Here is a 26,321-nt window from a genome sequence, read left to right on the forward strand (position 1 = left end):
AGTGTAGACGTACCCTTAGCTCAGGGGTGGGCAATAATTTTCGCAGGTGGGCTACTTAATGAATTTTAGTACATGGTTGTGGGCCAGCTCCAACCCCTTCACCCCCCCATTAGGGCAAGGCTGGGGGTGGAAGGAGTGGGTCTGAGAACTAGCCCCTCCCCCCCAGAGTTTTCTGGGGCTAGAGGCTTTGAATTATAAACCCAGCAAAGAGCTTGTGGCTCCAGCCCCTGCTGGGGTAGCACCATGACTGAGAGCCATTTAAATAGGCTCCTGCTGCCTGAGCCACTGCCTGGTAATTCGGTGGCAGGGGCAGCAGGACGTAAGTAGAAAGCAACCAGATGCAGCCCATGGGCCGGATCCACGTGTTAGGAGGGCCGGATCCGGCCCCTGGGCCGCATTTTGCCCAGCCCTGCCTTAGACTCTGTGATGGGGTGTGTACGTGATTCCATCCCTCTGCAAGGGCCTGCCATGGTGTGTGGGTTATTTAGATGTTGCTCTTATAGGCTCTCACTTGTGGTAGGGGACAAAGGAGGCGGTTCTGTGGGGACTGGCGATTCAAAGGGACCCGAGGCTGCCAGCCTCCACCACTACTATGGCAGTAGCAGTGGCTGGCGCCCTGGGCCCTTTAAATCTCCACCTGAGCCCTGCACAAGGCACTTAAGACCCCCCAAGCAGCGCACTCTGGATAGCACAGAGGGCGGCATGGTCTGAGCTGTGTTAAGGGCTGGCTTCCTGGCTCCACCCCTTCCACCCAAGGCCCCGCCCCTTCTCAGGAGCACAGAGCAAGGCCCTCCCCCTCTCTTGCCCAGGGGCCTGGTGAGGCTGTTGGCATCTATATAAATCCATGGTGTGCCCATGTCTTGAATACTGTGTACAGGTGTGGTTGCCTCATCTCAAAAAAGATTTATTGACATTGGTTCAGAAAAGGGCAACACAAATGATGAGGGGTTTGGAACAGGTCCCCATGAAGAGAGATTAAACAGACGGGGACTTTTCAGCTTGGAAAAGAGGAGACTAACGGGGGATATAGTAGAGGTCTATAAAATCATGAGTGGTGTAAGTCAGGAAAAGTTATTTACTTGTTCCCATAACCTAAGTACTAGGGGTCACCAAAAGAAATGCATAGGCAGCAAGTTTAAAACAAACAAAAGGAAGTTTTTCCTCACTCAGCGCATAGTCAACCTGTGGAACTCCTCGCCAGAGGATGTGGTTAAGACCAGGACTTTAACAGGGTTCAAAGAAGAGCTAGATAGGTTCATGGAGGGTAGGTCCATCAATGGCTATTGGCCAGGTGTCCCTGGGCTCTGTCTGAAGGTGGGCGACAGGGGAGGGATCACGTGAGGATTCCCTGTTGTGATCCCTCCCCCTGGGGCATCTGGCATTGGCCACTGTCGGCAGACAGGATATTAGGCTGAATGGACCTTTGGTCTGACCCAGTGTGGCCGTTCTTATGTTATCTATTCTGAAGTTGGTTCCAATGGTTAACACATCCAGATACCTGCAAAATTATTTGAAATGACTGTAGCCAAAATCTTCAGAAAACCGGTCAAAAGGCATTAAGGGGCCTAAAAACAGAAGGTGTGCTTGTGTTATTGTGTTTTTAGTCTACAACAATCTATAGTGGTCCCCTGGGTAGCTTGGACATCTACCTTCCCTGCACGCCTACCCTCTCCTCTCTGCAGTCCTGCCCTTTGCCTGGGGGCTCAGCAAAACAAGAGAACACACCATGTACATTGCAAGAAAAAGTGGAGTGATCTGAAAAGACATCATGGGCCAAACTTAGATGTCAGTTCTCGGACAGAGCAGAGAGCTGATGGCAAAAGGTCCTACTAGAGAGTATTAGAGAAATGCACAAATGTTTGAGCTTGATATTGCACTGAAAGGTTGTTTAGGTTTGTTTTGGTTTTTGTGGTGGGGGATGGGAAGGTTAATAGATAAAATGTGCTGGTTTCTAACTAGCCTAGTGAGTGGCTGGCAGATTTCAAAAATTTGAAACTGACAAGAAAGTTTGCATAGAAAACGGCAAAGGTATTTGCATAACTATTTTTCCCGCAGGAGAGAATGCAGGAAAAAGAAGAAAGGTCAAATATATTCGATAACCACTGGTCCAGATCATTGGTAAACGTGTTCAATAGCACTGGCCCAAGAACCAATCCGGGGGCCCAGCGCCAAACAGCCCTAGACATTGAAAATCCCCACTAACAACTACGTTTTGAGATTTGGCAGTGATTTGTAATCCGGCTAATCTATACTGGGTTGGTTCCATATAAATCAAGGTTTTTGATGAAATTGTCGTGTGACTCTAAGTCAAATACGCAGGAGAGATTTGAGAGGACTGTATCAATCAACCAGGTTTGACAAGAGATACTTTTGGTGAAACCATTCTGACCAGCATTAATTAGAATTAACCTCTAACTCTTTGCTGATAGAACCCTGGATTAACCATGGGATTATTTTCCTTCAGGTTGACATAAGGCTGATGAAACTATAGTTCCATGGCTCATCTATAGCAGTGGCTAGCTGCTGCCTCAGTTTCCCCTCACTCATGTGGGCTCTCTGAACCCTCCAAGGAAGACTTGCTACCAGGCTGAAGTCTCTTTCCAAGTGCAGGTTTATTCTTCAAACCTAAAACGTAGGCAAAATATTTTAAAAAGGCAGCTCCTCTGCCCGCCCTGGGCTCCAGCTCCCAGACGCGTCTGCGCTTGCCTCTCTGGAGGCTGAAGTGAAAATGTGCTTCACTCCCCACTTCAGGATCGGCTGCAGGAGCCCATCTGCCTCCCGGAGCGCTCCTCCAACAGAAAACATGGGCCCCCTTCCCAGCAGGCTCTGATCATCTGGCCACGCTGGCTGGTCCTTACAGGGCAGGCTGCCTTGTGGCAGTGCGAATTAAAACCAGTGTAGTTAACCTGATGCACATCCCTGTGTGGACCCTCTTGTTTCAGAGTCCCAGAGGCAGGTTAAGATTTATCGGAGCTTGTCCTGGGGCAGGCCCCCCACCATCGCGCCTCCAGCCGGCAGTCCTGGGAATGAGCGTTTGGCTGGACGCCTCCCTCTTGCTGGCATCTCCCCGTTTTTCTCTTGGACCACGCGTCCTCTTCAGGACACAGCCTTCAGGTGCCCACGCCAGTGTCTGAGCCCCCTTCCGGGGGTCGGTGTTTATCCTGCTCACGCTCCAGGGCCCTCCCTTCCCCAGGGGACCCTGCTCTCCTCCCAGGAACTCCCAGTTTCCCTGAACCCCCCTTGCCTCAGTGACCCACGGCCAGTCTCCATCTAGCCCCTGCCTCGGGCAAACTGCAGCCTGGCATGGCAACTCAGCACTGGCCAAGGGGTGTGGACCTGCTGCCCCTGCCTACCAGGGCAGCCCTCGCAGCCCCAGTAGCTTCAGGTCTTGCAGCCTGGGGGCTTGCTTGGCCAGAGCCTCCCCAGCCTGGCCTGCCTTCCCCAGTCCTGCTCTGCTGCCTCCAACCCTCCTGCTTCCCAGGCAGCCAGGCCCCTCCTGCTCTCTGTCCAGAGCAGCAGTCAGCTCCCTGTCTCCCTCCAGGAGCCCTTCTTTCTACAGCCCCCAGCTGGGCCCACGTTAGCAGACCTGCCTCAGCAGGGGCTTTGCTCTCAGCCCTTGCTCTGGGCTGGGGTTTTGCCCTTAAAGGGCCAGTGCAGGGCCAACGCCCTGTCACAGAGCTCTGGGCACGAAGAATTCTTGAGCCCCTCACTTCCCTATTGCTACGTGGCCCAGGCAGGCCAGAAGCCCAAGTCTGGCTGTGGTAAGAGCTGCCCAGGGAGCCTGGGTCACTGTGGAGAGCCCTGGCCCGCCATCTGGCCTGTCTGGTGCACCCCGGGGGGGAGGGAAACAAGCTGGGGGCTGCTCTCAGGTCCCCTAGCCCTCGACTCCTCACAGCGGCATGGCTCCTTGAGAGACTCTTACCACGGCTCAGCTCTGGCTTCGGCCTGGCCAAGCCATGAGGAGTCGGGGGGGCTGCCCCCCATATTTCTATTCAGGTCCCAGTGTTTCTGCGAGGCCCCCAAATTGGTTGGGGCCTGTGGGCACCAATCTGCCCCTGCCAGGGTCCTGTTCTGAGCTAGTTCCAAGCAGACCACTTACGATAAGAGTATCCCCATGCAGACTTGCACCATAGCAACCAGGGGGTGAATGAAAAACAATTCAGCCATTTCTGTGGTAATTTATGGGGACCTCTGGAAACCAGCCCTACAGCTCCAATGGAGGGGGGTCTCTCCCCCAGTTTCACACGGATCGAGAGACACATTTTCTCCTGGCGGTGGCGGAAGCACTGCTCAGCACCATGGGTACAAATAACCGTGGCTGAGGGTAGCCATAGCTTTGCCTTTTCCGTAGTGGAGTCAATAGCCTCACACCGAGTGAGCACAAGCGCTGAAGTAATTGGCAAAGCCAGTAAGAGGTCCCTGCAAGCCTAACGGTACAATTATACCCTGCAGCAATACATACGCTCAGCTGCGCACCAGTGTGAAGCCAAAGGCAGGGCCTAAAGGGGCAGTGTTTGTGCGCTGACTCTATGGGGTACTTACACACCATTGGAACCTGCCCCACGAGGACTCTGAACTTGGCTGCCTTTTTGCCCAGCAATGCGTTGTTGCTCTACAGGAGGGCTGGGGAACCTTTTTGGGGAGTGGGGGGCAACTGACCTGCAGAAAAATCAGTCTGGGACCACTCACAAGTGAAAACCTTCACTGATGGGGCCCCTACCTGAGAAAGACACTCCTCACATTCCCCTCCCACATCAGAGCTTCGGTGGGCCCAGTCTAGTAGATTTTGTGCACTCCAGCCCTGTAGTAGGACAGTGGGGGGGGGTCTGGAGCCCAGCCACAGTGTGTTAATAGCTCTGCCGAGATCTACACAGCTCAGCTGTGCCACAGAACTCCCTAGTCAGCAATTTGTACTTTAACTAGACTCCAAACAGATGGCTGGTTAATGGCACAGAATCCTCGCTAGTGCTGTGTGAACAACCGATTTTTGATTCCCTGACGGTCCCCCGAAAAGAAGAATTAATTTAGGATTGAACGAAACGTTTTGTTCCCTCTGAAACAAAAGGTCACCTGGGGTTTCAATTTTTGAGCTTTTTAAAAACGTTGTTCTGGGTTTTTAAAAATGAAATGGAAGGTCGTTTCCAAATGACAAGCCATGTCACAGTGAAAAATCGAAATATTTTGGTGCGAAAATGTGGAAGTGAAATGGTCGATTTCTTGCAGGGTTTTTTTTTTTGTGTGAGACAGACAAGTTGGCGACAGATTCACAGAAGGTTTCAGTCGACCTCAGTTTGCATTTCTGACGCACACAAAAAGAGTTTCAACCAAAAGATTTCACCCAGCTCAGCCAGAACTGTCTGGTTGTGCCCATTCAGATCTGCCTGTTATGAGACTGAGGACGAGCCTGACCTCATTCTTCAAATTTCCCCAAATCAGAGAAGTGGCTTTCTTTCCTACTCACAACGAGGACTAACGAGCACGATGTCAGAAAGTATCCTTTGGCCAGAAACCCATATGGCCTACACACTGGCGGATGGTGCGCGAGTCACAGCCATGCAGCAGGCCATAGTGGTGCAAAATAGCTACATTAGTGAAGGACAAGAGAGGATCTTGTCTGCCTGCTTTTCCTCATTTACAGGCCTGGAACATGCCGTTCCATCCAGGGGGGCTGGACCTTATGTCCCCGTCAGCTTAGAAAAGAGGAGACTAAGCGGGGATAGGATAGAGGTCTATAAAATCATGACTGGTGTGGAAAAAGCGAATAAGGAAAAGTTATTTATTAATCCCACAATATAAGAACTAGGGGGTCACCAAACGCATAGGCAGCCGGTTTAAAACAAACAAAAGGAAGTTTTTCTTCACTCAGCACATAGTCAACCTGTGGAACTCCTTGCCAGAGGATGTGGTGAAGGCTAGAACTTTAACAGGGTTCAAAAAAGAGCTAGATTGATTCATGGAGGTTAGGTCCATCAATGGCCATTAGTCAGGATGGGTAGGAAGGGTGTCCCTGGCCTCTGTTTCTCAGGAGGTGGGTGACAGGGAAGGGATCACGTGAGGATTACCTGTTGTGATCCCTTCCTCTAGGACATTTGGCATTGGCCACTGTCAGCAGACAGGACACAGGGCTGGATGGACCATTGGTCTGACCCACTATGGCCATTCTTGTGAGTCTTATTGACTTCACTGGAGCACTGCATAGGTATGAGAAGCTACCTGCAGGATACTGGCCTCTGTGCTAGGTTGCCTTGGCAGCTTGCTTGCCCTTGAGTAGCACTGGGCTGGAAAGAGCAGCGAGAGCTTTCCCCAGCAGAAATTTCAACTGGGACATTGTAAATTACTCAGAGTGGAAATGTCATGCAGGTCTATTATGGTCACTTTAGTGCTCGTTCTTCTCTCTGAGCTGATTTCCCAGGCGGCTGCTGCTTCTACTTCTCCGTTCTTTGCTGGACATGTTTTGGGTTGTGAGTTTTCTCTCTTGGGTTGCATGTTTTATCTCTGTTTTAATAAAAAATGGTACTAGAGAGTCTTAGAGCATTTACCCCAAACACGGCAAGACCCTGTAACTCTAGATCCAAATGCTGCAGGGCTGGTACTGGACTCATGAGTGTTTTTTCAACATACCATTAAAATAATTTAATCCTTTTTTTTCGTTGAAGGGGTAGCAGCTGCCATAAAAGCAGAGGCAGCAAATGTGGTAAGGGCCTGTCAAAGAAGGCTGTCAAAGCCAAAATTCTCTCCAGTGACATCTGCCCACCCTACCGCAAAACTTACAAGTTCACAGGAGCATCTGACTGAAGCGTATCTCAGCTGAGTCATTCTGCAATTATCTCACATCATCTGAGGTCAGTGTGATAGGAAGTGGTCCCCATGTGACACCGTGTAATATATGGCTTTATGTCAGGTTTTGAAAGCAGCTGCGTTTCCTAGGTGCGTTCCTCTCTCTGCACGCTTTATTGACCTACATTTGAAAGGACAGGTTTGACCTTCTGTGCCTGTTTGAGTTTATTGGGTTGCTGCATAGCCTCCAGAAATTGTCACAAAGTACCAGGCTTCCTGCATGCCCTGAAATTGGTGCCTCTCCTATTGGGGATTTGCTTGATTTACCCTTTACAGTTTCTCTCCTAGAACTGGACCTGGTCTTCTCATTTTTCACTCTGTCTCTTGTTTTCATTATTTCCCCATAATGAAGTACTTCATGGAATTGCAAGAGAACATCTCTTTCGGGCTTCCTTACTTCTGCCCAAGTAGGAACACCTTTCCATGTAAATGCTTTCCTTGGCTAAACAAAAGTGGATAAAGCCAGTACAAACTCCTCAGACAGACTCCAGAAGACTGAAAGAAACTGCAGAGACTTGCAGGAATCTGTTCTACCGCGTTTCTTTCCCTGAGGTATCGTCGCTGCCTAGCAACAGTGATTCGGGCCAGATTCTTGTCAGCAGTCCTGAGACCTCACAGAGCAAGGCTCAGGACTGGCTTGTGAGCACTGGACGTTGTTTGCAGGAGATGAAGCCGGGCCAGTTCCATAGGGAGGAGGTAATATCTCTTATTGGGCCAACTTCGGTTGGTGGAGGGGACAAGCTTTCCAGCTATGCAGAGTTCTTCAGGTCTGGGGAAGGGAACCAGAAAGGATTTTAAAGCTTTTATCTTTGGGCCTTGCACATAGTCCAAAGGACTGGCAAGGATTTCCCTAAAACACCACAACCGAGTGGCTAGACATGTACTGTGTGTAGACCCCTCAAGCCATAAAGACCATGCGGTCCATACAGAAGAGGGATGAATACAAGAAAAGCCCTGGCACGTTTATTCTCATCACGAGTGTGAGCGTAGTCCTGCTCTAGAGGAGAGTGACTTTACCAAGGTGAGGCTCAAAGATCCGTGAAAAGTCAGCTTGCAGACTGTAGTGGGGCAGCTGTTCCACTCTGTCAGGGAAGGGGTTAAAGTAGGCTAGCGGGACCTTGCACCGAGCCCCAGCCAATCAGAAAAGGGCTCAGAAAAAGTCAATCGGAAAGCAGTGTGCTGGGGCAGCCCTAGTTATAAGGAGCTGCTCAGCAGAGCAGAGGGAAGTGGAGGCCTGAGCAGGGAGGAGGCAGGACTGGTTCTCAGGGAAGCATGGTGGAGAAAGCAGTGCTGGGCAGTCTCAGGGGAGCTAGAGGGACGGAGGCTCCAGCCTGATGCTGGCCAGGCCACAGGCCTTGACATGAAGGCCAAGAAGGTGCAGGGATCACAAGGGAAGTGCCCCAGGGAACAGGAGGCCATAGAGGGGGGAAAAGGAGGGCAGGACAAGGCTGTTACCAAAGGGTCTCTGGGCCGGGGCTCAGAGTAGTGGGTGGGCCTGGGTCCCGCTTCCCCTTTGCTGAGGAGTGGCCCCTCTGGACTGTGGCTTGTCCCTGAGGTGAGACGCTAGACAGGGGCTGCAGTTGGCCAGGTGGCAGGTGCGAGGCTACAGTCTGCTGATACCCTAGAAAGGGGGGCAAGAGACCAGTGTGGAGGACGCTATGATCTGGGGAGCGACGTGGGTCCAGGACAGAGCATGTGGAGAGTGTACGGAGCAGGGATGGGTGAGACACCGGCCGGGGGGGGAGCCCTGCGGAGAGCCAAGCTAATTCCCGCTGTGACCAGCAGGAGGTGCCATGCCAGTGAGTCTCAGCACAGCGAAACAAATATCCCACCCGATACACTAAGTGGCCCTGGTAACCTGGAGTTCCTTTAAATTATCACTTCTGTTGATGTTGTTTCTCCTAAACCCAGGTCAGTGTCTAGTGCAAGTGATGAACTATGCGTCAGCCACCGTACTAGCCCTGCGTTGTGGTTCTGCTGCGGAGTACAACAGATCACATAAATAATTTCCAGATACTTTTCTATGCTAGCACTGAATACAGCCTCAACCATTCGCACCAAACCAATGTCCATCAAGCCACTCCAGCCTATCCAGAACAGCTGTCTGCCTATTACTACTCCCCCTCCTCCATATCCCAGAGGAGCTGCACTTCCATGTTATTCTTCTTTGTATGACAGATGCATTTAGAGAAGCCAAGCCAAGCCAGGGACTTTTGGGCTACGGGATGTATAAATGGGCATGTGATCCAGGCCTTGCCATAGACAGCATACAGTGAAAGAAGACATGAGACAGCAGCTGGGAAAGAAACACAGCAAGGTGAACTGATTTGCTCAAGGCCATGTGGGAAGTCAGTAGCAGAGCCCCAACAGAACCAGTCTGTTTCATTGCTTCTGTTTGGTGGGGGCAGCCATGAAACAGACACAAATCATGTCAGTTTGGGCTGCCCCTGTGGAATCCCAGGGAGCATACATAATTTTGGAAATACCAGGTTTCAGTGTGTCCCAACCACACTATTTTGGGGTGTTGATTCCGTAAAAAGTTGAGGTTTTATCTTTATCCTTATTCAGGACGGTTTTCCCCCTCCCCAAACTCAAAAGGATTCTCAAATGCAGGTTCCTAGAACTCCAGAGAGAACCCAGCTCTCCTGGGCTGGGTCCCGGTGACCCATCTGCTAACCCCTAAGCTGCTTGGGTGAAGGGGGGCCATGCCATTGTGCAGATGGAGCCCGACTTTGTGAGCACCCTCTCCTCCTGCTGAGGTCAGTGAAAGTGGAGAAAGCGCTGCTCCTTGCAGGATCGACCTTGTTGTGTCTAAAGCCCTTTGAGATGCCAGGCGCCTATGGGATTAGTTGATAAAAATGCCGTCACTTTCATGTCTGGTTTGACTCATGTCCAGGCTCTGAGTCTTGTGCGTTCGTTAGCAACTGACACTGAAGGTAACGTACTATGGCATTTGAGAAAGGATTATGAAGCGCAGCACATCTCGCTTCTTTTGGTGAGGCTCTTCCATGCACAAACCAGTCCCTGGCTAATTGTAAATCAGCTGCACATCACTGACGGAGGAGCTGGCAGCCAGCTAAGAGGAGGGAATCAGTCCGTTCACATCAGAATCCCAGCGCATGCGAATGGGCATCGCCTGCAATCTCCACTCCAGAGAAAGGTGCGAGGGGGGATTAGGGCTTCCTCTCCCAGAGGAGCAGAAACAAGGGTTTGATTTCCTGCCTCTTACTCTCTTCTGAAAATTTTCCATCTCACTTTTGGAGCCCGCCTGTTCCCAGCTTCCCCAAGCAATGAAATAGTCTGTGCACAGAGCAGCTGTGCTGTCAAGGACACGTCTGAGTTCTAACCCAGTATTAGGTCGCTCACGACAGTGCACCTCATGAATACCCCCGCACGGTGGGGGAGGAAGAGGGGTGTTTGCAGCAGAGGGGAAAATGCCACAGCCAGACGTGGAGTACATTTTTTCCTAGCCAACTGGCCTTAAGTGAAAGCCTGGTTTAAATGGCTTCTCGCTCCTGCACAGAGATTTCTGGGTGACAATGGACTTGCTTGTTAGCAATCGTGTAGAACGGCTGCAAAGTGGCCATTTCATGTCTAAGAAATACTTAGTGACCTTGGACTTAAATAGATATATTCTAAAGCAAGAGCACTTCAGGAAACTGGCCTATGACGTTTTATCAGTTCATATGCTCCATGAAGGTTAAATTAATCATGAACAATTGTATTGTAGGTGGTTATTGTGGAACGGTGCCATAGGGGCAACGCCGGAGGGTAGGCTGAAGTCTGTTCACGTTAAGATGACTCGAGAGCTACCGTAACAGGGAGCGACTCACTGCTGCAGTGGCCCCTGCTGGCCACTCTGGTAATTATCTCAGTCCTCAGCAGGGCGCCTCCTTCTGCATGTGTGTCGTCCATCACTCCTCTGTGCTCTCCCCACACTCTCGCTCTGGACCCACGTGTGACGGCGCGTTGGGGGTCCCCCGTCTCCTGCACCCCGAAATGGCACAAACAGACTGCACCAGCCGGTGGAACAGAGGAAGTTTATTGCCTCTCCAGGATACAGCACAGCACAGATGTAGTCTGGTCACAGAACTGGGCTAGGCTGCCTCAGGCCCCCTTGAGATGGGGGAGACCGGGCCCCTAAACTCCAGCCCCTTTCCCTAGGCTGTCTCCTCCATGCTCCCAGATAGCCAGCCACTAACTAACTCTCTTCCAGCCCTGCCCCCCAGCCAGGGCAGCATCCACCTTCCTTTGTTCCTCTCCATAGGGGGTGTCTGGCCATACTGGTTTGCATAGTGACTCATCCTGTTTTGCTGGGTCGTGGTACCCACAGCAGCCAGTGGAGGTTACCCCAGAGCCAGCAGAATAGAAACCAGCCAGGTACCCCCACTACGTCACACCACGTTGCCCTCCAACCATGGCATCCTTTTCGGGACTCCGCCCTCCAGCAATGCCCACCACACTGGTCGCTCGCCCCCTTCACGGGGTACCAGCAGACTGCAGCCTTGTGCCAGCCTCTGTAGCCAACTGCAGCCTCAGTCCAGCCCCTCGCTTCAGGGGCAAGTCCCAGTTTGTAAAGGCCACTCATCAGTGTGGCTAGGTGCTGTGCAAGAGGGAAAGGGGGGGCCTGCCCACTACTCTGGGTCCCAGCCTGAGGACCCTAAGGCAGTAGCCTTGACCTGCCCTCTTAAATGCCTCCTGTTCCCTGGTCCCTTCCCTGTGGTCCTTGCACCTTCCTGGCCCCTGTATCCAGGCCTGCAGCCTGGCCGGCATCAGGCTGGAGCCCTCTGCTAGCTCCCCCGAGCCTGCCCGGCCCTGCTTTCTCTCAAGCACTCCTCTAGGAACCAGTCCTGCCCCCTCCCTGGTCAGGCCACAACTGCCCTCTGCTCTGCTGAGCAGCTTCTTATAACCAGAGCTGCCCCCAGCAAGCTGCCTTCTCATTGGCTCCTTCTAAACCCTTTTCTGATTGGCCAGGGCTCTGTGCCGGTTCCCTCCAGCCTGCTTTAAACCCTTCAGGTCCAAGTGGGGGTAGCTGCCCCCCATGGGTACCAAGTAAGATATGCTCTTGAATCTTAGACTGCTCTTACTGCAGTGAACATCAGCAGCCCCACGCAGCCCTGCACTGCCAGAAGACAGGAATGCGGCACACAAGGACCTGATGTCAATGATCATCCAACAGCAGCAATGTAAAATACCAGCAGACTCTCAGTGACCTAGCCCCTCCAGCTCCCAAAGGAAATGGCCTCTCCTTGGGGGTAGCCACAGAAGGATCTGTGGGAAGATGGGTCCTGCGAGACGACGTGGCTGAAAAAACGACGGTGTGGAGAATGTCTGCCACAGCAGTGCAGCAAAACACGTTTCTCAACAGCAGAAGTCACTTCCTCAGATAAACGGGATCCAGGGTGTGAAAGGGACTTTGAGGGTGGGGGAGGGGGCGGAGGGTCTGTGACAGTGGCAGCTGCTTCTACTTAAGCCCCTGTCACCACGCCCCATCCAGGATCAGACATTTAATACTCCCCTTCCCCTCCTGTTATCTCCACTCTTCCCACTGGTTTGTTCCCTGTCTCGGCTAGTGCCCCTGTCTGTCTTCCCATGCTCTGCCCACTTCCTTTCCCCTTTCTCTCTCACACCGTCCCACACGCCCTGGGCGCTTCTGTGATCACTGGCTGAAACATGCAGTGTGGCCAGATTCCGCTCTTTTTCCCTGCTCACCTTCTTCTCTCCCCTTCTCATAGGATTAAGGGCAGGGTTCTCTGCAGGCTGAGGACTTGGGTGGCCACCCAGGCGAGATTCCAGTGCCGCCCAGCTGACTAGCAGAGCACCCACCGCCGACGGCATGTCTTTCTAATGGTGGTGCACATCCGCACATATCTCAGTGCACAGAACAACATTTATTCTGCACGAAGGAGGAAAAAAAATGAGGGATCGTTAGTGAGGAGAGACGCAGTCCCTTGCCCTTCTCCTCCTCTTGCCTCTTTGCCCCTGAATCATTTCCACACACATCTCTTCCTCCCCTTCCTGAGGTGTCAGAGATCCCGGCTTCCTGGCTGTAAGCACCTCCCTGCATCCTTGAAAACGAAATGCACAGAAGCAACTTACTAGTGAATTGGTTTCTCAGGTTTGTGTGTTCCATTATTTATCAAGCCCAAGACACTGGTGAGAAACTTTCAGCCGCTCCTACTTACTGAATCATGTGTATTTCTAGGTGATTAGGAATGCCTGATATCCTTGAGTTCTGATTAAAACAGTCTTTTCTGCCCCCCATCTCAACCCTTCTCCCATTCTGATGTTATACATATATTAATTGAGAACAACAGTGCTTGCAGTGAGAATTAAATCAGGCAAACTCCATCCCCAAGGTCTTGGTAGAGGACGACAGCAGGTGTTGCAGTAGCGTCTAGTCAGGGTTCTGGTTGAAGTGTAGCTCTGAAGGAGGCAGAAGTCTCCACAAACCACTGGGTCTGCAGTGAGCACGTGGTGCAGTGCAGAGGATTTCGGTATTTTCTTCCTGGTGCGTACTGGCAGGTGTCTAGAGGAGGGCAGGGAATGGTCTGTCCTCACCTCATAATCTCTGAGACATCCAGCGAATGGAAAATGTCGGGAATATGGCCAACGATTTTCAGTGTGTTTTCCTCCCTCTGACATTTAAACTTTTTCATGTTGTTCCGAGAGGGAAACACGTGAGAGGTGGGAAAGATGCCAAGCTCAGCAGAGAAGTGTGTGCACAAACCGAATGTATTCACCTCTGCCCCACGACTTTGTCTTTAAGTGCCGACGGGTTCTCTGTGTTGTTAAGAATGCCCAGGGTCCCATGCACGTGTACCGCCGGCACAGTTTAGCTTTCCCTGGCTTCTAGAGATGCGCTGAGCTGCCTTTGCTAATGGCGAATTCTTCCCCATTGTAGCAGCCATGACCGTGCAGACACTGTTGGTCTGCCACTTTATGGGATGAGGGAAGAGTCAAAATTTACTCCGGGGCCAGGTCCACAGTAGGAGATAAGGTCGAATTAAGAGACGCAACGCCACCTACGTTAATTACGAAGTATCTTACATAACATTTTTGTGCCATCCACACAGCGAGAGGTCAAGGGGAGCACCCTCTCTCTTCGGCTTCTCTTATTCCTCGTAGGAGCAGGACCACCGATGTCAACAGGAGCACCCTCTCAGTTTGAATGAGTGTGCCTTCACTAGACCCACTCGGTTGAACCCGGAAGATGGACAGCGACAGCTTCGCTCTCCTCTGTAGTGTAGACATGGCCTGGGTGAAAGAGACACGAAGGCAGGCAAGCATACAGGATGAGAGTTACAGGAGTTTGAGGAGAGAGCTCTGATGTCTTGGGGGAAATTGTTAGTCTTGTTTCGTTACCCAAACAACCCTCCATCCCGTTCTGCATGCCTGTCGCAGCTTGTCTGGCCCCTAAACGGTGAGCTGGAGTTGCATATCTTAATTTGACCTTCCACTGTAGTGTAGACCAGGCCTAAGTGTATGGGACTAGCCCATTCAAATTTATCACAATGCAGTCATGATCCCTACAGCTTGCAGGTGGAAAATATCCTATTATTTGGGGTTGTAATGTCACCAAAACATTGTCATCTTGGGAGTGTTTGTGGCTGGTGTGAAAGGAAAACACAATTGTAGCCATATTGAGAGCTGTGTAGACCCAACAAATAAATAGGTATATTTGCCAGTTTGCAAAGAGACAAACTAAATTGATAGAGCAGTCCATTTGGGATAAAGTTATTAAATTACTGCAGCTAAAATTAGTTAGGGACAGCAACACATAAAATAAATGAGATACCCATGTTGGATTTTAACATCTTTCCACCTTGCTGCAGGCTAAAATTCAGACTTGCTCTGTTAAAGTGCAGTTCTTCTCCTCCCCTGCGCCCCCCCAAACCAGCTGCATGATAAAGAGAACTCAGCCTCCCCAACACCTGCTTACAATTCTGAACGTCAGCAGTGACCCCGGAAAGGGCAGGAGCTGCAATGCTGCAGCAGGAGTAATTTATCTTTTCAGGCCACTTGCCAATAGTCTGGGGCATCAGTGCAAGATTTTTTGCAGAGTCAAAAATTTGTGTTTTTAAACCCTGGGCTTCCTGATGAGAAAATATTGGAAATTCCCCAGTGATTTTTCTCTGTCCTCAAAGGACAATTGATTGGAAAAAGTGAGCTGTTAACTAGCAAGTGCGGTGGGTAGAAACAGGCTCAGCGATCCTTTGCATTCACAGAACACAGAGGGGTGTGTGAAAACTATCACAAAACACAACAATGATAGAAAAATATTTGACAAGCTGCAGCTAAGTTTAACAATTCTGTTGCCAGCAGGACCAGCATGCAGTGAAAAAATCAACACCCAAAACCACAGCTTGCCCGCCCCTATAGATTTCACGAGTTTAATTTATGCAGCGACTAATTACCACAATCTCATCTGAATTCACTACTAACTGGTATTATTAGCCCCAACCATCCAAAAATAATGAGTCAAATCTGTTACCCCCAAATCAGAAGATTGGCTTGAATGTCATGAGATTAAAAAATTGTGGAACTTTTAATTTGCTTTCTGGATTTTGAACTTCACACTTCAGCCTTTTCTCTGCAACTCTGAGGGCTGGTAACTGATCATAGAATCCTAGAACACTAGAACTGGAAGGGACCTCAAGAGGTCATCGTGTCCAGTCCCCTGCCCTTGCGGCAGGACCCAGTACCGTCCAGATGGTCTTTTTTATTAAACAAAAGCAGAGATTTTTTCATAGTCACATGACTCCAAGAGTTGGGGCTTTAAAAAACCCACTAACTATCATGATACTTATGATAAAATGCCAACAGCAATTGGCAACGCTGCATAGCAAACTTGGCAAAGAAAAATGAGGGGCAATCTACAAGGGATTCCTTAGGAGAATAGCTTTGGTACTACAACTAAGGAGCTCCCCACAGCGATTCAGTGTGTTTGAATGTACTCTGTATATCTTCCGTTCAGATTGCATACAAACTGCTATAGAAATGACTGGAAAAATATAAGGTCAGCCATCCTAACGTCAGATCAATAATATCGAGCCAAAAATGCAGAGTGTGGTTTGTGCTGGGAAACCCAGGACTATAATAATGAGAATTAACCCCTCCCTCCCCCCCACAGCTCAGATGTCAGTTTGCAGAAGTCTGTGCTGAAAACCCCTCCCTTAGAATTTCCTCCCTGCCTCTAGTCACAGCCTGAGGCCACATCTAGACTGCAGGCTTCTTGCACAAGAAGCTTTTATTGGAAAAGATCTTCTGCAAAACTGTCTTGCACAAGAGTGCATCCACACTGCAAACGCGCACTGAAAAAGCAATGTGCTTTTGCGAAAGAGCATGTCCAGACTGCATGGACGCTCTCTCGAAAGGAAACTCTGATTGATATTTACAGAATGGCCACCAGGGCACCTGTGCTTTTTCGTCTTTCGTTGGGAACGCTTGGTCTAGAGCAACTCAAAGGGCCACTCCGATTTATACCCTCTTGTGCTAGCTGAAGGATGGCTGGGGCCGAAGACTTGGCCTCCCCTTCCCGAGCACGTCTCTGTCTGGGCTCCTGAGGTGGCGGCAGAGACCAGAGCTGCAGAAGGGCTGCGTGTGGAATCCGGGCTCAGTGCTGGGGCAGGGCCTGCGAATGGTTCATGTAAGCCTGTGCGGGACAAGGGGCTGCAGGAGGTTCGAAGCAGACGGTGAGCCGTGAAGGCCCAGCGTTAGGGATGTGACCGAGTCTCTGTCACTCATGAAGTTCTTTGCTTGGGTGTAGGCAGAAAGTTGCTCTTTGTCATGTGACAATCGTACAGACTCACAACCCAATAACCTGGGTCTGGAGTTACCTTGGTGGCAAGTCAGTAGGACTGGCCAGAAAACAGGATGGAATTTTCCGCCAAGGATTCTTGTTCTTTCCCACTGAAATGCACAAATATTACCAACAGCTTTTTTTCCTCTGTGCTACTATTGAGATTCGGCGTGTGTGAGGCCTGGCCTACACTACCTCCGAACCTATGTAACTTCAGCTACACAACTAGCCTAACTGAAGTCGACTGCAGCATCTTCCTGACTCACCACCTGGCACCTCCTGTTGGTCATTTTGGGAATTAGCTTATGTCAGCCCTATAGCGCCTTCCCCCTAGCAACGTCTCGTCTGCTATTACCCTTTTTGTCTATTCTTCATTACTCGTCAGGACCCGAGTCCTTCCTGTTACCCACACAAACTTCTCTATCCCTTCCACACTGTAGGGACACACACCTCTACCCAGTTCCTAGGGCTCAAGGTGCAACCCTGTGAATTTACACACCCACCCTTACCCAACCCCTATGGCTCAGGGCGGAATTTCCTGCGGGTTTGCAGGATCTTTAGCCACTGAAAGAGCCTCACACTGTGATACTCTTATTCTCTGTTGACAATTCCCAAGCAAGCAGAATACACATGCTAAGCACACAGTGTCATGCTCACCAATCCCGGTACAGGCAGGCAGACTTCCTCTGTCAGCCCGGCAGGATTAGTCTCTCTCTGGATCTTAGCTGCTGCATGTCATGGTCGTGCAGGAAAATCCTGGCAGTTCTGGTCTTAGGCTGTGTCTTGGCAGCGAGTTCTCCTTCCAGGTCTTTCCCCTTCTTGTTGTTGTTCCTTTCTGTGCTTGTTTCCCTTTCTGCTCTCCTTGCAGGTCTCCTTCTTGGACCCCAGTTTATATAGTGAAACCTGAGTCCTGCTTAGCTAGATCTTAACCAATGATTTTAGTATAATTTTACTTACCAATCATAACACACTGTAACAAAATTACCTAACCAATCATACCCCACCGCCTTAACTGATTTACACTTAGCAGCATTAATTACCCAGCAGACAGAAAGTTACAAACCAGACAGATCACACAGACAAACAATAGGAAAGTAATGACAATAATCATCGAGTGCGGATTCCGCAACCTCAACTCTGGAGAAGCAGTTTCTGGCCAGACAGAATGGTGTTAACTAACTTTTCTTTACCCATCTTGAGATCTGTTTCTTTATCTGGTGACAGTGGGGGGCTATCAGGACAAGGTCGCCTTCTCACAGCCTAGTGTGATGCTATTTTAATGCAATTTAGATGGAACATGCGTATGTGACTCTAGGCCTTACAGCTAACGGCTGCTGCTCTCCACTCTGGCTGCAGGAGAAGGCTTTAGTTCAGGTCTACCAATATGGCTATAGGCCTTCCAACGTGGTTACAGAAAAACCATATTGTTACACTCCCAGACCACAGTGCCCTTCCCTCAGAGTACTGCCCCGTGGCAGGGCCCCCACACTCTGGGGTCCTCTGCTCTGGGGAACCCCGACTCCCTGTGCCCACCATGCCTCAGTGAGCCACTGCTAGTCGTTAGCCAGCCCCTGCCTCCCGGGCAAACTGCCGTCATCATTGGGAGGGGGGTGTGGACCTGCTGCCTTCTCCTGTCCTGGCTCCTTCTCTACAGCCTTAGCTACTCCCTGGGCCCCTGCCATCGGGTCTCAGCCTGGGGTTTATACAAGCCTGAACTTCCCTGGCTCACCCTGCCTTCCCTCAGCCCTGCTCTGGCCAAGGTACCCTGCTAGCAGGTAGCTAGGTTCCTCTTCCTCCAGACCTGGAGCAAAAGTGAGCTCCTCCTGGCCAGCCATCTTTTTATACAGCCCTGCTGGGCTCTGACTGGCTGCCACAAGCCCTCTCCCAATTGGCTCCCAGCCTCAGCCCTCTCCCAGGCCTGTTTTAACCCTCTACACTCCAGTGCAAGGCAACTGCACCGTCACATTGATGAACTTATTGTGGTGTCTTCCATGTGGTAAGGTCAGCTGGGGCTACTCTTCTGTCGACTCCGGCTACATTTCTCATGCTGGTGGAGTACAGGGCTTAATGGTAGAGCACTCAGAGATTGATTTGTTGCATCTAAGTAGACACGATAAATTGATGGCCGGTGGATCGATCACCACAGCGTCAATCCATGTAGTGAAGACAAGTCCTAAATCAATGTCTACACTGAGGGATGGGGGCTTGGGATTCTGCTTATGTGGATTAGGAATGTGAACGGGTAACCGGTTAACCAGTTACTCAGTAAGCATGACCCTTAATGGCCCAGCCCCCCCTTTCCCTGCGCCGCTGGGACCCACATGGGCTGGGAGCCAGCAGCCCAGCATGGGGTCAGAAGCAGCTGGACGGGGGCCACTCCAGCCCAGTTGTGATGGGCAGGGGGGAGGGGGCGCTCCAGCCCAGCCGGCTGAAACAGCACTCCCCGCATCTGCCTGCCCCCGTTTAATCAGATAACCAGTTAAAATTCACATTGAATCAGTTAACTAAGTACAAGGGATTTTAGATCCCTAGTGTGGATGTACTTGTGTTGGCTCTCATTGAGCTTAATGCTAGTATAAATCATAGAACCCTAGAACTTAACGGGACCTCGAGAGGTCATCGAGTCGAGTCCCCTGCCCTCATGGCAGGACCAAGCACCGTAGATAGCAACATAGAGGCCACACTGCTGAGCTGTGCCATGTCCATTCCCACTACACAACGCTGCCTTTGCTAATTTTTGTCATTGTGAGGTCTGCTCCATTCTTCTGTGAAACTATAACAGAGGCAGTACAGCTGGCTGGAGTTTTTCTGCCCCCCCAATTCCATTAGTTCTCACAGAGACTTTTAGAAATATTTGCAACCAGCAGTAGTCCTGACAAAGTGAAGAGCAGTCTAATAGGCTCTGGCCTACAACCCATTTTGCCTCTAATTGCAAATTAAGGTATTTTTTTCTGCATTTAAGGCCGACATACCAGGCACAGTATCAACAGGATTTCACTGTGCCATGCATCTCATCATTTAAAAAGTGATATTTTTAAAAGACATGATGGCATGGCAATTGCAATCAGCGCTAAGTAATGAGCTTCTACAGTGATTGACCTGCTCCACCTCAGTGTTTAATGTGGTGCATGTCACTTATAAATACTGTGCCAATAGCGATGGCCAAAGCTTTCCAGGCCTCACCCTGTGCTCATCCATTCTCTCTCTTTGATGGGAGTGCCACAGACAGCTGGGAATTTCAGCCCAAACTTATAGCAACATGAGTCTTACAATTTAAATGCCAATTCACCTCCAGAAATGAGATTGCGACGAAGTGGGGATTTCCCCTTGTTATTTTGTATGTGAGTCTTAGGATTTTGCATGAATACTGTGCGTGCCTCAGTTTCCCTGTGTACTGCCTCAGGATGTCTAGGTGGTGAGAATTAGGACGTGGGACTTTTGCAGGGACTGCTCCAGCTGCCTGCATGTATGCTATTGTAAATGATCACTCCAAGGAAGGTCAATCCTCCAGTAAGTGGAGACATAGCCTGACTATGTGAGAATCCGTGAGCTTAATATGTGCTGTACAATATTGCTTTAGGATAATCATGATGAAACCCTGCTCCGTGTCCTGCAGAGTGTACAGAACTTCATGCCTTCTGCTAAAGCTTTGTCCTTTGAGCACACATAATGAATAATCTCATTTGGACCCCACGAGCAGCAGTGGGCAAAAGATTCATGAAGTCTTTGGATGCATACACTGGGGAATCGAGAGAATAAGAACAGAGATTATGTAGCCTCTGTATTTTTCATGCAGGCAAGCACTAATGGAATCTATTTGAACAAAAAGGTGAAAGGGCAACTTGATCACCGTCGGCAAGGCGGGGAACAGAAATGTGATAATGGACTCTTCAATCAAGCAGACAAAGTCGTAACAGGATCTAATGGCTGGTAGCTAAGGCCAGGCACATTCAGACTGAAAATAACGTGTACATGTTTAAGAGAGAATAATTACCCGTTGGAATGGCTTATCAGGAGTCTTGGTACATTCTCAATCACAGGCATTTCTAAAATCAAGATTGGACATTTTTCTAAAAGATCTACTCTAGTAATCAATTCGGGGGATGTTCTATGGTCTGTAGTATACCGAAGGTCAGTGGTTCTCAACCTGTTTCCCACTGTGGGCCACATATGCAGCTTATTATATGTTACGTAGGCCACAAACACACACTATATGTGCTGTCTATATGGCCCTGAGGATGTCACCTGGGCCAGAGCTCTGTGCTGATTGGGCTGCAAGCAGCCGGTGGTGAGAATCACTGGGCTAGATGATCACAATGGTTGTTTCTGACCTTGGACTCTATAAAATTATAATGCATTTGTTGTCTATACGTGGGATTTGTATCTCTCCAATTCTACTGTAATGTCCCTCTCACGACAGCCTATTGGTGCAATGTATTTACTGCAGGAGGTCCGTGATGGCTGAAGTAAGATCATTTCTTTCTCAACAAGATATAACTTACCTAGTAAACACTATACTGATGCTACTGCCATCTAGCCTGACTGTATTCACTGTCTGCTCTTCTCTGTAACTGGTTCTTGCCTCGGACTGGGAGTGTCTGTGTTGTGAGCTCAATAGGAGCAATGTTGCTCTGAGGATGATCATGATAAGGCACTGCTTAGCATCCGTGGGATGTGTGGCACTTTCTACCTCCCCCTAAAGCTTTGCCCAGAGCGCACAGAATGAATATTCTCTTAGGCTACATCTACATTGTGCTCTCTTGCACAAGAACATATGCAAATGTGGCGCAGCGATGAATATCGCTGTGCCTCATTTGCATACTTAATGAGCTGCCATTTTTGTGCAAGGGCCTTTTGCACAAGAAGGAGCAGTCTACACAGCTCCTCCTTGTGCAAACCCCCCCCTCCTTGAACAAGAGCCATTCTGCTGCTTATTTTCAGGAAGAACGGCTCTTGCGCAAGTGTGGTTTTTTGCGCAAGAAGGAGCAGTGTAGACTGCTCCTTCTTGTGCAAAAGGCCCTTATGCAAAATGGCAGCTCATTAAGTATGGAAATGAGGCACAGCGATATTCATTGCCGTGCCTCATTTGCATATGTTCTTGCGCAAGAGAACGCAATGTAGACGTAGCCTTATGATTCCCACCATCAGGTTGGTGAGTGGTATGGGGCATATTAAGCTCTTTCGCTATAGAAGCAACCAAAACGGATTGATGGAAAACTCCAAAAGCATTGACACTATATTTGGTTCGCTTGGAACTATGCCTCAGTTCTTGTGTGGAGTGGGATTTGGTAAAGTGTTTCCTGGCAGGGATCAATAATTATTGTATATTCAATCTGATAATTAATGGTAGGTGAACCAAAAGACAGAAGTCTTGACTCTAAAAGCTATGGATTCCCAGCAGAAGGCACGCTTCTCAGCTAACATTCTGAAGGATCATGCAGCTACTCCTCTGTGTTGCTCCTATGACACTGGGAAAGTACAAACACACACTTCTGCTAGTTAAGTATCAATGGGTGGTATTGAGTCAAACTTGCCACATACAGGATCAAATTCTACTTGCTTCATCCACATGAGCAGGGATGTCGAAATCAACGGGAATGCTTGAATAAGGCAAGCAGGGTCTGGTTCTTAATAGGCGCTTTATGATTTTACAAGTCACTGTAGCAATATTTGTATCCTGCTTAGACACTCTGGGCATAGATGATTAACTAATACCAAAAAGCATTCTCAAAGTTTCCAGGTTACTCGTCTTTGCACAATGGAAAACAGTTCGCCATGCAACACCTCCTTCTGGATGGAACGAATTGCCCTCAAAGGGCTAGATCGAGTGATTCCTGTTATGCCCCCTTGCCCACTGGTAATGGAACCTGTCCATGCCCCAGCTCCAGTACAGCACAGTTGGTTCAGGAGAGGAACTTGGGCTGAGGATGGAGGAGCTGGGGCTAGCGACGGAGGTGGCTGGGGTAGAGAGGGAATGAGGGCAGAGCTGGGCTGGAACCAGCTACAACGCAGCTACAACAGGGAGGGGAGCTGGGCAAGGGGGTGGAATGGCGCTGCGGCTGAGTCTGAAGCTGGACCAGGAATGGAGTGGAATGTGGCTGTGGTGCTCCTTCCTTGCCCCCAGCATTCTAGGGTAGCATGCTCCATCGTTTGGCCACCACTGAGCTAGATTGTGGCTTTGCAGAATACTTGTGGCTGGGACAAATTACTTCCCTCTCCACCCTGGCTCAGCTGTATTGGCTGGTGCACTGGGGGAGATGCTCTATCCGCCTACACAGAAAGGGCACCAGCAGGCATATGGAAGGGTCACCAGCCTGCTCTAGCAGGATATGGCAAGGAGTAAAGAGGCACCTTGGGCTCCTCTTCCCCCGAGAAATGTCTAGCCAGCATTGTGCTTGTGCCTATACCTATCCTACCAGTTCCAGTTTCAATAGGAAAAAAAGCCCTTTCAGGCATTTGAGCAACAGGATTTAAAAGAAGGTTGGATTTCACATTCTCTAAGCTGACTGACAGTGATATGGAAGACAGAATATCACTTGTCACAGGGGAACAAAAGCATAGAAGTGTGCAGTACAGCACTGTCTAAGCCAGTGGAACACAGAGTTTAGTGAGATGAAAACAGTTTTCTACCAGCAAAAGTAATGTTTTACAGAAGGGATGTGGCTATTGGTCAAGTAGAAGAACAGTCAGCTCTTCATCTGAAAAGGGCAATTAAACTACTCTTGTAGCTGACCTTTTGAATTTATGCTTTGTAAATGAGAAAGTAATTAGATAATGAGTCACAAAACAGCCAAAACTTCCATTGCCATCAAACCAAAGCTCTGTTCATTCCAAATCCTGCTGCATGGACATGTCAGTAAAAGAGCCATTGACGTAGCTGACGTTATAAGAGAGATTGTAGTAGGATGCACATTTGGAGCGGAGTACAGTAGCTGTTTGCACTGACATTTGTTGGAAGCATTGCCATTTGAACAACAAAAAAATATTTTTGGGGGCAAAGTGGAAAAAGACAGAAAAAGAGAAAACCAGAGGAAAAGGGAAAACAAAGCAGCAAAGTTGACTTAAAATATCATATACAAATAAGGTTTCTCATTTTCATAAAATCTTCCTTTGGGAAAGTCTAGCTCTGGATGCAAATTAAATCACAATGCTAATACAGTGTATGAAGCACGTGTGTGGATGGCTACAATGAAGTTGTCTTTAGCTGAAATTTGTTGTGGGTTAGTGAGCAGTGAGGGAAATGCTTCTAGGGTCAAAAATACTTAATATTAGTGACCTTTTATCAGAAAATATGTTTTTCGGTTTTTACCTGTTGAGAAATAAGCAGCTAATTTCTGTTTAGAATTATCTTCCTTTAGTTCAATTGTGACTATGCCTTGAATGTGACCATCTACTCAACACAGAATGTTTTTCAGAACACAGAGCAATAGGGCCCTGATCATCTCTGCACTGACACATATGCGTAACTTTAAACATGTGAGTATTCCTACTGATTGTAGCACAAGTACGTGCTTGTAAGATTATCCGTTTAAATTGTAGTGTTATTAATGAATCCTAAACATAATCATAGGTAACTGAGCATTAATAAAGCATGGCTTATTTAACAAAGCTTCTTGTTCAGCTTTACGACTAGCTTTACAATCGTAGTTTATGACTTAAATCTGTTAAATTAACCTGGTTTCAGTTCATACCATGTATTGTTTAGGGCCTGGAGTGATAGTTATGCTTTAATTTTGTTTTCTTGACTAAGTAGTTAAATAGTAAATACAGTTAAAATGGGAACATCATTGAATGGACCTGGTTCTCTTTCTGACCCTTTGCACAGTATTTGGTCCTTCCATGAGGGCAGGGGACTGGACTCGATGACCTCTCGAGGTCCCTTCCAGTCCTAGTATTCTATGATTCATAGTCAATAACCAGGGTAAAGTGGCATGAATTGTTACCATTCTGATTAGGTAGTGTTTTGTATCCACTCTGTATTTACTTAGCACCTCTCTAAGGCCTGGTTCACACTAGATCAGGCAGGTTGGCTTAAGGTACACCATTTGGCTACACAAAATGCGTTGCTGGAATCAGCTCACCTTAAGCCAAGCCTTCACGGTGTCTATACTGTGGGAAGCCAACAGAAGCACACACTCCCATCAGCTGCCCTTACTCCTTGCAGAATGAGGAGTACCAGATGCTGGGGGGTGGAGGGTCTGTCCTCAGTGTTCGGTTTGGGAGTCTACACTAGACCTGCTAGATTGAACGCTAGAAGATCGACCTCCGGAGGGTCGATCTTCGCCATAGTGTAGACATGCCATACATTATGAATTGGTGGCGAAAGTGTTAGTGTTAAACTACATAAGGGACATACAGTCTACTTCACTGTTATCTTTTCAGATTCATAATCAGATATACTGGCAATTAAAAGGGATACTTTAGAAAGCAGAAGTGATCTAATTTATGAAATATTGTTTTTGACAAGACTTAGCGAATTAGGATATGAATATAGTACAAACATGAACTCCAGCATACGCTGGGATACATGACAATGAAGTGGTAGATAAAGGAACAATAAAAGCTTTAAAAATGGAGAAATTAATATACAGGTACCTTTGAATAAGCAGGAATTTAAAAGTTTAGTTAAAAACATTAACAGGAATTGTGGACTAAGGAGAAAAGATTAAGACGATTGTACAAAGTGTGCCACAAAACAGGATAGTACGTGGTTCCAGTCATGGAAAGATCAACCAAGTGCCCCATATTTAGACTGTCAACTGGTTGATACAGTTTAAATAATAATTTATATTTATTGTCCAGACCCCAAGATTGCTTATTAACACGTCTAAGATTAAAGAAACGGCTGATCTCTTGATGAGGGAATTTAGAAGTGTACCTAAGAAAGAATCTTTATGAGGAATGTAGAGCTGTTCTCAAACATCACTGCAGCATCACCCTTTTCTGACAACAAAATTATGACATGGGAAAGGATGCTGGAGCTTGAGCTGCTCTGGGGGTGGAGCTCAGGCTCCCACCTTGGGTCCCAGCAAGTCTAGTGCTGGCTCTGGCCACCCCATTTTAATAGGGTCATGTCCCACTTTGAGGTCAGAACCCGGGTCTTGAGATGACAGAACATATTACCAAGGGTTCAGTGAGAATGTTGGGAGGTGGGGTGACATGAACAAAGCTATAAATTTAGTGCCATAAACATACAAGGGCTGTTGTAGGTGGTATTTACAGACTTACCCAGAAAGCACAAAAAGAATCACATCCGATATATTTATGAAAGAATCAAGGTGGATGAGGTAATATCTTTTACTGGACCAATTTCTACTGGCAGAAGGGACAAGCTCTTGAGTTTCATAGAGTTCTTCTTTAGGTCTGGAAAAAGAAAATGTAGAACATAAGGGTTTCACATACGTGTTGTGCAGCACTTAAAATACAGTGGCCAAGTAACTCCTCTGCAGAAACTGGGCACTGGAGGGTTAGAAAATAGCACGGTATGTTACAAGTTGTTATAATGGGCCATAAAAAACACTATCTATTAAATCCAATGGTTTTTAGTGTCCAGCAGAGTTATGAATTTAAGTGCCCGGGTTCATCTTTTGAAGGTGTGATGCTAATACAGAAATTGCTCCAATAAAAGGTATTATCTCCCTCACCATATTACTCTCACTCTGGGACTAAACCCTAGTCTATA

General features: G+C 48.7%; 1 long non-coding RNA gene across 4 annotated transcripts in view; it reads right to left on the reverse strand.

The window, feature by feature from the left end:
• Nucleotides 1-1,386: 1,386 nt before the first annotated feature.
• Nucleotides 1,387-26,321, reverse strand: part of LOC106732830 (uncharacterized) — a 31,556-nt gene continuing 6,621 nt past the window's right edge. Inside the window, exons 2-3 of one of the 4 annotated variants that reach the window (XR_012906973.1) lie at nucleotides 12,550-26,002; nucleotides 1,387-7,606 (exon numbers count right to left, since the gene is read on the reverse strand). This is a non-coding gene — a long non-coding RNA (uncharacterized LOC106732830). The other 3 variants (XR_012906971.1, XR_012906972.1, XR_012906974.1) reach the window with 3 other exon arrangements.

Source organism: Pelodiscus sinensis, chromosome 13, assembly GCF_049634645.1.
Source record: "Pelodiscus sinensis isolate JC-2024 chromosome 13, ASM4963464v1, whole genome shotgun sequence".
Lineage (NCBI taxonomy): Eukaryota > Metazoa > Chordata > Testudines > Trionychidae > Pelodiscus > Pelodiscus sinensis.